This window comes from Oryzias latipes, chromosome 9 (assembly GCF_053564925.1).
Source record: "Oryzias latipes strain Hd-rR chromosome 9, Olatipes_Hd-rR_3.1".
NCBI classification, from domain to species: domain Eukaryota; kingdom Metazoa; phylum Chordata; class Actinopteri; order Beloniformes; family Adrianichthyidae; genus Oryzias; species Oryzias latipes.
In genome coordinates, this window is record NC_136245.1 from 16778966 (window position 1) to 16791127 (window position 12162).

General features: G+C 40.8%; 1 protein-coding gene across 2 annotated transcripts in view; it reads left to right on the top strand.

Moving 5' to 3' along the window:
• LOC101156257 (tetratricopeptide repeat protein 28) overlaps positions 1-12162 on the top strand; it is a 222217-nt gene that overhangs the window by 47044 nt on the left and 163011 nt on the right. The window lies entirely within an intron of this gene.

The window sequence follows — 12162 nt, forward strand, 5'->3', positions numbered from 1 at the left end:
CTGTTTATAAGCCCTCCTGCTAGCTTACAGCCCCTCATAACCCCAACCTAACATTACCGGTGCACAAAAATGACGGCCATACGGCTGTACAGTATTAAGCCAGACACCAGCTCAGACGAGGAAGACGAAGACATAGATGGATCTGTTTGTCTGCAAGTGGATGCATCAGAATGGAGCTTCTACATCACACCTACAAGTGTTTTTAAACTGCATTTTTTTTTCTGCTCCTGAATCATAACGATTTGCATATAGAAATCCTCAGAAATGATTTTTTTTCCTAAATTGTTTTAGTATATGTTCTCTATCATTAGAAACATTCCATAAGCCTATGTTAAAACACCAAAAACACAAATTTCATTGAAGAGGCATGTCATCCTTTCTTCTTTATCAGGCAATATTAACATTGTATACATAAATTTAAACTTTTGTAAAAAGAATACAATCAGCTTGGTCATTTCTGATTTTTTTTCTTGTCTCTCAATGTAGCATAAATATTAATTTTACCATTTTAAAGTTTCTTCTCAGCTCAGTAATAAAGCTGGTGACTTGAGGTCATTGGAACCAACATGAAGTAAGTTTTGAAAGCAAATTTAGTCTTAAGTTAATTATTGTATTCTCAATGCATCGATGTATACCGGTATTTAAAAAAGGCAATGATCACATTAGTTTATGGTAAGTGCAGATCAAATTCTCAAATAGCTAAAGCTTTCTTTCTGTGCACTGCCCTGTGTTGCATTGTTGAACTATCAATGATTACACCATTAAAAGAGAGTAAACAGTTTAGTAGAGATTATACTGTAACGTATGTTTGTATCTTTTAATAATCTCCCGCCGGGTTTTTTGGCTGGCAATCTTTCTTTTCCTATCTTAGTATCAATCTGTGCCGTCTGCACCATCTGACTGACAAATGAGGGGGAAAATCTGGGAGTCTTCTGCGCTTGAATAAGTCAAGCCTTTGGAGATTATTTAAAATGCATGATATTTCTACACTGGGGTGTTCTAAGAACAAAGCAGCTTATTACTCACCTTAATGTCAGATTAATGAAGCTGCGGCATCATTAGTGCAGGGGGCTGCAAGCTCTTTGTTTTTGTCAGATGCCCATTACGTTTTGCTCAATAGGAAATGTGTGTAGGAAGTCTCTTTTTTTGTGATACCACATATATTTAACAACCAAATTTACATCTGAGCAATTTTGAGCATTAGAGAGGTGATGCCACAGGAAGGACGATTGAAGAGCAGAAGTGCAGTTACTGTGGAAAGCCGTTCATCTGAGGAAATGACATTTTGCAACATTGAAGTCATCTCTGAATGATTTTTATTTCCAAAAGATGCTCTCTGCGATACAAAACTTTCAGAGAAGAGTGTGCACGCGCCGTTTCACTCAGCCGATCGGGCTTGCATAAGCACTTGGAAACCGCACAGTAGACTCGTGCACATTCCCATAAAATAGATGGAGCTTGAAGTTTGCCGTCATTTGACAGCTTACAGTGTCGTGTTGCACAGCTCAGTTTGAAAAACTTGTGTCGTTTTGCTCAAACTGCAAAGATCCCATTGCCACAAAACCCATATTACTCCTCCGTTTGAACTCAAGTGACTGAGCCATTAGGTTTTTTCTGTTCATTAGAAATGTACCTGCCCAAAATGTGAGGCGATTTTTACTTCTAGTGGTTGATTCTTCTATTTTTTGCAAGAGCTAATGTTTACAAAGACTAAAAAGATTGTTGGCTCTAAAGATGCAATTTATATGTTTTGGCAGAAAGACCTTGTGGTTTTCTCAATTGTTTTCTTGTACTTGTCCAAAGTGGGCCCCCTCTGTTGCTGGAGGCAGAATCATACAAAAGGAGTACAGCAGAACGCTGGGAAAGAAGATCACAATGCAGACACAACATGGAGTGTAATTTTGAGTCCCTGAAGAGAAAAAGTCATCCTTTGGTCCATTTTGCTCTGTTTGTGGTGCATCTGGAACGTGGTTTTTGTGATAACTGCATAGAAAATCATGCGATGCTCAGTGTGAGCATACCCGTCTGCATATAGGTCCACGGCATGGTGTCACGGCTTATCTCATAATGCCAGAGCACAATAGATGACAGTGGTGGAAATGTCACAGCAAATGAAGGGAATTACTCACCTTTGTGATCAACGGGAGCAAATGCATCTTCTGTATGAAGGAAAAGGAACTGAGAGAAATAAATGATAGCTGTCCTTCAGCCTCATGTTTTCTAGAGTGTGTGCATGGGGAGTACAATCAGTGCTGGGTTCACATGTGTGTGTTTGTAGGCATGTGCATGTTTGTGTTCATGGCCAATTTTCTTGAAATATTTTGCCACTAGGCCACTAACAAAGCCCTACATCATTTGCACTTGGTTATTTCCACTATTTTGTTATTTAACAAGCTGTCCCACAGCTTGTTAGTGACTTAGCTTCTGTTTACCCACATCAGCTGCCGACACTGTCTAAAAAAGTCTCAGCAAAGGTTCTCTAGATCAGTGTTTTTCAACCGTTTTACCGCGGCAAATTAGTGTGCCGTGGGACATTGCCCTCATTCACTGATCTAAAAACATTTTCCATTTCCAGGATATCAGTTATATGTTCATCCAAACAGGCCCTAATAAAACACTTAGAAGTTAGGAATATGAAAGATCGTAAAGACTTTTTTCTTTCGTTTATTTGATTCAATTAAAGACATTTTGATAAGAATGACGGTACCGCGATTTAGCCGTAGCTACAGCTGTTGACGGAAAAGTCCCGCCCATTTAACTGTTTCCACCAATCATTCTTGAAAGCTTAATCACACGTCATCAGTCTGACCAATCAGAAGTGGTTAAAGTCTTCACTTTCTTGTTCAGATTCTGCTCATAACGTCTCTCAGTTCCAACAAAAGTACCAGCTAAAGCTCATATTTAGCGGTGTACCTTTCCGCAAGATCCGGTGTCAGACCATGGAAAAAGTGGACAAAACAATGAAGCTCAGAGACGCCAGTCTGTTTGCGTTCGGCGGCTGTTTGCACTACATCTCCCATGATGCATTGGGTTAAAGTGACAGCGTCTCAGCGCATAATGAGTCTTCCTTTGACGTCTTGAAACCACAACGAACACACATCAGACAGTTTTTAAATCTTTTAACTTAACTTTTATTACATCTTTTAGAATAAACAGCTGCAGCTTCCAGCTTTTTCTGCCACAATTATGACAAAAAGTGCATGTGAGATTGCGGGGGGGCTGTACATCAATACACCCTGCCAATGACAGTTTAAGATAGGAAGCTTTGAGAAATACCTTCCCTTTAAAAGAAAAAAAAATCATATTGCCAATATGTATATTTTGTTATTGAGGCAGCGAGAAATGATTAGACCATATATCAGACATACGGTACCTAAGAAAAACCGTGAACAAAATACTTGAATATGTAGTTCTAAGTCAAACCTTGAAGTTCTGCTTGTTGGGCTTTTTGTTAAAGGGAATAAATTCCACTTATTCCTCAAACAAATAGTTCAAAAAGATGGCTTGGAAAACCACCTTTGATGGTAAAACTTTGTTTAAATTTTGGGACTTATTCGAAACATTTGTTGACTTGAAAAAAATAGTTTTGGTAATCGTGTGGTTTGAGCATGTATACGGGCTCAGAAATATAATGTTAACTTCCTTTCCCCCCTCATCTTGTTTTCCAACAAATATTGGAAACATTTGAGAAATAGTTAGCTTTAAATATAGTTATTTTACAGAATTTTTAATCCTCTAAAGAGTGGATGGAGATGACTATAATTTACAGTGCAGTATTGTACTATTCACTATTCACTCCTAACTTTGAACTCAATGTAGCTTAAATAATCAAATTTAGACCCAAACAGGCTTTTAATAAGAAATATGAAAATATTCAACCATCAATCCAAGTGTTTTCCTGAAATTCTGAATATTGTAAAACAGAATTCTGATAAACACAATAATACACTGAAATCACTTGTCATTAAACTGTTTAAAGTTTCATTTTCAATTAGATTTGTCTTGATTATCAGCGCCCAAAGGAAAAAAAAAATCTTCTAATGTGGAAATATATTCACGAGTTAATGATATCAAAAGAAAATCTTCCCTTTTGGCTTTAGTTTATTTTTGTTTTTCTTTGCATCCCTCACAGATGCATTTCACTGTAATCCGGTGTGATGGCATCTCAACTTCATTACCTGCATGATAAACCCAAATTTGTTTTTTTTTGCATACATATTAAACTGCAGCGTTCTGCCTAACCGCAGTCCTTTGAGCTTTTCCATCATTTGCATGTGCCTTGTATTTGTTTTTCCTGCCAGAGTGTTGACGTGGACTAATGCAATGCACACCAAGGCAGACACTCTCCAGCGCCTGCCAGGGCCTCCATATCTGTCCGTCTGTCATATTAACAACTATAAGTGCGGCCGGTTTGCATCTCTTTCATGGGGGGTACGGAGTTGTGTGCTGCTGCCCTGCTGCCTGCAAGCAATGTAGAACCAGGAGAACTATTTCATTATTAAATATATCGTTGAATTAAATAATAACTCTGCTTTGGATTTTTTTTTCTTTATTATGCTTAAAGTTGATTGGTTGGGGATGTAATGGATTGGCCTCTTTGCTCCACAGACTGTCTAGAGCTATACAACATTTTGATTAGTCATTAAATTATATTACACTGATAAATTATTCAAATCTGCTCTGCCTACTCGCTGTATATTGTTCTCCAAACACACCCCAAGGCTCCTATTGGTGCTTTTCCTCTTCTTTTATCCGCTTTTACAATGCTGCAAATTGTTTTCTTTTGCTGTAACTGGATGGAGGGACCTCAGTGTTTGTTTGCCACCAGCTCAACCCTCTTTTTCTGTCTTTCACTTGTTCCTTTCACACTAATTCTCTCCTTCCTCTCTTTTTCCGCTTATTGTTCACCCCATGAATGGCTTGGCCACCTTATCCAGCCTCCGGTTCCTTCACCAGCTGGTGTAAAAATAAACAGGGTTGTGGTTTGGCAGCGCTGCTGTGTTCTAGTGGCTTATAGACGGCAGAGAGTCCTGCCTGCTGCTCCAGATGCTCAAAATCACGCTGTCCACACTTCAGCCTCCCCCCTCCTCGCTTGTTCAGACTGCTTGCAGCTGCCACTGAAAGGCTGGGATTTCACAGACGCTCAGTCTGCATTTCTTCACGGGCTGCACGCTGAAAATTATGCTGCATTACTGCAGTTTCAGCACAGTCCTTTCAAAAACTGCTCCTCACACTCTCCGCCACGGTAATGAATGAAGCAAATGTAGGAGCACAGATGGGGCTTTTAAAGTTTCAGTGCTTCACAAACACCACTCAGTCACAAAAACAGAGACTTGTAAAGGCTGTGCTACTTTTTCTTTTGCTTTAGCCTTTTTTTTTTTTTTTGGTCAACCATATGATCCTTTCTTTTTGGTCCAGTGAGAGCTTCTCTGATGGGGTCAGCAGAGCTTAGCACTCCAATTAATCCTGCCACTTACCGGGAAACTTGCTGGAGAATAGTGGGTTTTTGCCGGAATTATGCACCCTGCTAATTAGTTGTTAGCAGTGACAGTGTCAAGGAGAAACCAGGAAGAAGAGCGTTACTATGAAACAGCATGGAGGGGTTACAGAGCCATCTTTCCATCAGTGGAAGAGACACACCGTCAATATCATTTCAGCAGATTCTATCCATCTATTCATTCACACTTGAGTCTTTACAATTTCTTCTTTCCTGTATGCCCATCTCCATTCTTTTCTCCTCCACCCTTTCTCTTATTGTCACCCAGCCAGCCCTCTGGCTGTGTGTGCCTCACAGTTGCCATGGTAATGGTATAGTTTCTCATCTCTCTAATGTGATGTCTTATTAGCTTTCATTGGGGCGTGTGTCACTATTTTATTTCACGCACCATTTGGTGAGCTTGGGTTGAAAAATGTTGTGCTTCAGAAATGAGCAGCGAGCGGGCTGACAGCGTGGCGGAGAAAAGCCGGCGCACACGTGCCAGGGTCCTGATGGAGGGGAAGAGGACGAGATTGAGTGAAGCAGAGCGACAGGCGTGAGAGCGGGCACCTGCTGCAGTCGCTGCATCGCCGCTCGCTCGCGGTTGCAGAAAAGATGAGTTTGACTGTCCTATCCCAGGGAGGCAGCCGTCTTTTCCAGAGTGCTCTTGAGGGCTGGCACATCAGTGAGGAACTTCCAGCTTTTACCCAGCAGGAGGCACTGTGTGTGCTTTCAACCACCCCCTGAGAGTCCTTTAGTCCAGTGCAGTCCCTCTTCTACCTCCTACTGTCTGAAGAGTGTTATTGGACGTGGAGAGCCAGTGATGAAGATTCAGAGGTGCAGTTGATGTCACATCTGTTATAGAAGGTTAATGGAAAAAAAAGTGTAGCCTCCACTGCATCTCTAGACAATGCTTAAAAAGCCTGTAACAAAAAGAAACAAAAAAAGGTGCTGAGTCAATATTTAATCAATATGAACCCAGATGCTACTATCAAACACATCGATGGAGTTTCTCAAAAGGCGTTTTTTTTTTAATTCCCCAGTGGGTTTTATCAGCCTTATGTCAGCCCACTGGGCTTTTAGAATGACTCCCTTTTCTGCAGATGTGCCCCCGCCCCCTTTAAACGTAATTTCTTTTGAGAAGTGACAGTTGGGCACTGACTCGTGAACAGCCTGTTGGGGTGATAATTGCACCGAAGCTATTGTCTTACTTTGCTCCAAACTGAATGAATGTGTTTTGTTCCTCTGTATTTACAATTTGAAAGTGCTCCCTACTTCAGTGGGAGGTGAGTGTTAAATGATTTTCAGGAGTCGGGCCGACGCCTGTGGTTTTGTGCTTGAAAACTGCCTCTGTTTTCTTGGAGCCACTGAAGCCGCCATCCCATAATGGCGCTTTTTGTCGAAAGACAATTTTCAGCATTTTGAATTGAATCATTGTGAAGAGCCGTTTGATTAAACGTGCAGAATAATAATGGAAGCAGTGAATAACCCTTTCTGAAGAGCTGTTGAAATTCTACAGCCTCTCCAATTTGTTGCCATTCTGGTCAAATGCGAGAACAGATTGAGAAATCATATGAAGACCTTTGAAGATACATACATACATACATATATAAGTATAGATAGATAGATAGATAGATAGATAGATAGATAGATAGATAGATAGATAGATAGATAGATAGATAGATAGATAGATAGATAGATAGATAGATAGATAGATAGATAGATAGATAGATAGATAGATAGATAGATAGATAGATAGATAGATAGAGTCAGGACCATAAATATTTGGACATAGACACATTCTTTCTAATTTTGTATCTGTACATTATAACAGTGAATTTTAAATAATACTACGCAGATGCCATTGAAATGCAGATTTTCAGCTTTTATTCCATGGGTTGAACAAAGAAATTGCATAATAATGTGAAAAAACTAAAGCATTTTTTTTAAACACAATCCTTTCATTTCATGGGCTGGTAAGTAATTGGACTGTTAACTTCCATGCTATTGCATGGGCAGGTGTGGGCAATTCCCTTGTTATGTCATTATGAGTGAAGCAGATAAAAGGCCTGGAGTTGATTAGAAGACTCGTGCTGGTATTTTGAAGATTTTGCTGTGAACAGACAACATGCGGTAAAAGGAACTCTCCATGCAGGTGAAAGGAGCCATCATTAAGCTGAGAAAACAGAAAAAAATATGCCAGTCCTCACAATCAAGGCGGCGGAAGTAGAACTCCTTAGTTACGTGCACGGAGCCTAGGAGTGGCAAAATCAACAGTGTGGTACATCCTGAGAAAGTAAGAAAGAAAGCACTGGTGAACTCAGCAACGCAAAAAGACCTGGACGTCCACGGAAGACAACAGTGGTGGATGATGGTAGAATCATTTCTATGGTGAGTAGGAACCTGTTCACAACAGCCAACCAAGTGAACAACACTCTCCAGGAGGTAGGCGTATCAATATCCAAGTCTACCATAAAAAGAAGACTGCATGAAAGTAGATACAGAGGGTACACTGCAAGATGCAAGCCACTCAGAAGCCTCAAGAATAGGAAGGCTAGATTGGACTTTGCTAAAAAGCATCTAAAAAAGCCGGCACAGTTCTGGAAAAACATTCTTTGGACCCATGAAACCAAAATCAACCTCTACCAGAATGATGGCAAGAGAAAAGTATTGAGAAGGCGTGGAGAAGCTCGTGATCCAAAGATCACTGCATCATCAGTAAAACTCTGTGGTGGCAGTGTGATGGTCTGGGCATGCATGGCTGCTAGTGGCACTGGGACACTAGTGTTTATTGATGACGTGACACAGGACAGAAGTAGCCCAATGAATTCTGAGCTGTTCAGAGACATACTGTCTGCGCAGATCCAGGTGAATGCAGCCAAACTGATTGGGCAGAGTTTTATAATACAGATGGACAACGACCCAAAAACAAGAAGTGGAATATTCTTGAATGGCCAAGTCAGTCACCTGATCTTAACCCAACTGAGCAGCATTTCACTTGTTGAAGACTAAACTTCAGACAGAAAGGCCCACAAACAAACAGCAACTGAAAGCTGCTGAAGTAAAGGCCTGGCAGAGCATTCAGAAGGAGAAAACCCAGCATCTGGTGACGTCCATGAGGTTCAAGACTTCAGGCTGTCATTGCCAACAAAGGGTTTTCAACCAAATATTAGTAATGACCATTTTGTTTTCAGTTATTTTAATTGTCCAGTTACTTACGAGCCCATGAAATGAAGGGATTGTGTTTAAAAATGCTTTAGTTTTTCACATTTTTATGCAATCCTTTTGTTTAACCCATGGAATAAAAGCTGAAAGTCTGCACTTCAATGGCATCTGAGTTGTTTTATTCAAAATTCACTGTGGTAATGTACAGAAACTAAATTAGAAAGAATGTGTGTCCGTCCAAATATTTATGGTCCTGACTGTATATCTATATCTATATATATTTAAATTTCTACATATATATATTTATACATATATATATATTAAGAGTCAATAAGCTGTCACCTCTCCAAAGAAAGGTTTCCCTACCTAAAAGTCAGATGTTTTCCTGTTCCATGTTTTCCTAATATCTGTGAGCTTTTATTTCACAAACTGCTGTGAGCTGTCAGAGTTGCACCCTTGTTTTTTGCCCTGTAACCGCTGGCAACCACTCCAACCCCCTGTAGCCATGAACAGACTGAAGAAAGTGTGTTTTTTTCCCTGTTTATTTTCTTTTACCCTTTAAATTATGTACACAGGCCCAACAACAAGAACATGAGATGCAATTTGCACAGTCTCCGCCCATCATACTGTGCCGAAATCCTGCTTTGAAGTTCCATTACAGACTCTCCTAATAAGGCTCTTAGAAACCTTCCTTTGGCTCTGTTTGCAGAGGCAGGTGACAGAAGCATTGAATCTTTTTGTGTGCGTGTCTCAAGACACTGTGTGCGGTAATCATCTGGGCTTGTATACATAGAGGTAGGTGAAGAAGATGAAGGTCTGCATTTTTCCTCCTGAGCTGCACTTTTTTTTGATGTCTCCTCCACGGGCTTACTGTAGAGCAGGGGTCGGGAACCTTTTTGGCCAAGAGAGCCATAAATGCCACATATTTTGAAATGTAATTTCGAAAGAGCCATACAATTATGTAGTGTCCCTTTCCCACACTGAGGCACGGAGACTTAACCTCTTTTAAAGTTCTTTATTCCGATTACTGCAGACCGCAACAAACGCCGTTCAATTAATTCAGCAACCCCTGAATCTCTCCCGCCGACACGAGAGCGCTTCTCCCAACTTTATATTCCCCTGCTCCCGCTGCAGCCCTCCCATTTCCCTTATTCGGCCCATAGCTGAACCCCATTGGTCCAAACTACCTAACAACAGGCTGAGCGACAGAACTGAGGGCCAATCAGATCTCTGCTTGATCGATGCGTTCAATGAACTCCAGAACTTTTAACGCGGCCCAACAGCCATCCAACTCAGTCCGCGACAATTTGTTTAAAACTAAATATACAAATGAATGTGTGCATTTGATTTAATTTCAACATTTTTAAAGTACAATAAGTCTGTGGATTCTTTTTTAATAACATTGTTATTCTGTTGCTAATAAATGATGAGTATTTCTCGTGGTAGTTTTGCTGATGGTCTAGTCCGGTTGATACGTGGTGAGTTTCTGCTTCACGCAGGCGTTGAGACTTTAACGTGATCTTAGGTCTGAATGTTCTGTAGATGTGACAAAGACTGCTCACATGCAGACGGGGAGCCAAACACACACTCACACGCTGCAGTGAGTGACGGGAAGCGGGTTTTACGTTTTTACAATCCCTGCGCGATTCACCTGCTGCCTGTCCCCACAACACCTCAGCCCCACCCTCTGCTTTCTCCCTCACACATCCCGTCCCCGCATCTGCGCGCTCTTTCTCAGAGACGGGAGCGCGTAGTTTTAGGCACGGCAATTCACAGGTTTCCAGCTGGTACAAACTCTGTGAAATAATAGATAATAGTAACTGATAGCGCTGGCGCAGATTTCTCTCTCTAAGCACTGCTACTACTACGCGCCTCTGACATCGCATCGCGCCCGAGAAGGACTGGTCTAATGAAAAAAAAAACTATAATTAAAGATTTGTCTGCGAGCCACATGTGACCATCAAAAGAGCCATATATGGCTCGCGAGCCATAGGTTCCCGACCCCTGCTGTAGAGGGATGATGCACTTTGGACAGCATCTGTTCTGTTTCCGACTCTTCTGGGCTGCAGGCCAGGCGTGTGTTTGTCAGATGGCAGCGCTGCTAAGATGAAGGTTTTCAGCGTGTCTTGACTATTTGGCTCCTCACCCGCCTCGACTGGACCATTTGTAGTAGTCTGAGAACTTGTCACACTGTATTCATCACAACTCAAAATAATGTGACACCTCCAAAGCACAAATCTAAACCCACAATTCATCTCTTCACCCACAGAAGTCATTAACTTCCCTTACTTATCTCTCAATTGTTAAAGTTTCCTGTTGGAAAAACATAACTTAAATCAAAATAAAGGTTCAACTGGAGTTTATCTTTTTAGTAGAATATTGTATTGTAAATCAGAATATAACTTCATAGACAAAAATATGACCTTCAGAGTCTAATAGTCAATAGTTACGTTTTCTAAGTTTATTCCAAACTAAGGGCTAAAAAGTAATGTAAAGGACCCTTCATAAAAAGATTTGAAAGTAAATCCAAAAGTTCACAGTTTGATTTTCTTCCAATAAATTGAAGAAAGACAAATATATTGAATTAAAGCTTCTTGGAGCAATGGGGTTCATCAACCAATAATAACAGCACAATGGAAAAAGGTGCTCTTGGATGAACTAGTGAACCTTATGCACCCAACAATAGAGCTGGGATAGGCTCCAGCATCCCTATGACCTTTAAAAGGGATGAAGTGGGTTTGGAAAATAGATGGCAAAAAAAGGATCATTGATATCATCTGTTACAGACACTTTCGCTATAAAGTTTTGCTATGGCTATCAGACCATCAGTGTGTCTGCAGCAAACATTGTTTAAAATGTTCGACAGAACAGTATTCTGTTTTCTAATTCATGAATCAGTTTAAACTAAGTAAGTGTCACAAGAACATGCAGATGGCTGAATCCAAAGGCCGCAGGTTTATTAGTTCAGCTAAAGTCCACAGTGCTAAATTTGCCATTCTGGGTTTGGGTCAGGCAGGCAGGAGTCAATAACGGGCATGAGAGCATCAGAGGAGAGACAGGATGGTCAAAATACAGGCGAGAGTCGGGGCAGGCAGCAGGCAGAGTCTAAAGACCATATCCAAATACAACACTCTGTGCCTCTCTGTTCAGGCAGAGAGGCACATACAAGACTTCACGCTGAGCTCAGTGCAGTGCTTAAGGATGCCGTGGTTGAGTGAGGGTCAGGTGTGCAGCATCCAGGAAGTGTGGTTGGAACTCTGGAAACACTTCCCTCTGGTGACCAGAGGGGGAGACAGAGTTCCGACTTCTGACAGTAAGACTTTACCTTTAAAAAAATTCAAATACGAGCTACTTGTGTCGGTCATGAAAATAATGGTTTTCTGCATAATCCTTCCCTATTAATCTGCAAAGTTTGATCATGAATGTAAAATGTCCATAAGTGATAACTTTGTATGACTTTTAGGTGTTAAGTATAGTTCCTCTGGCTTACTTTTGGATTATGCAAAATATTTTGGGAGTCA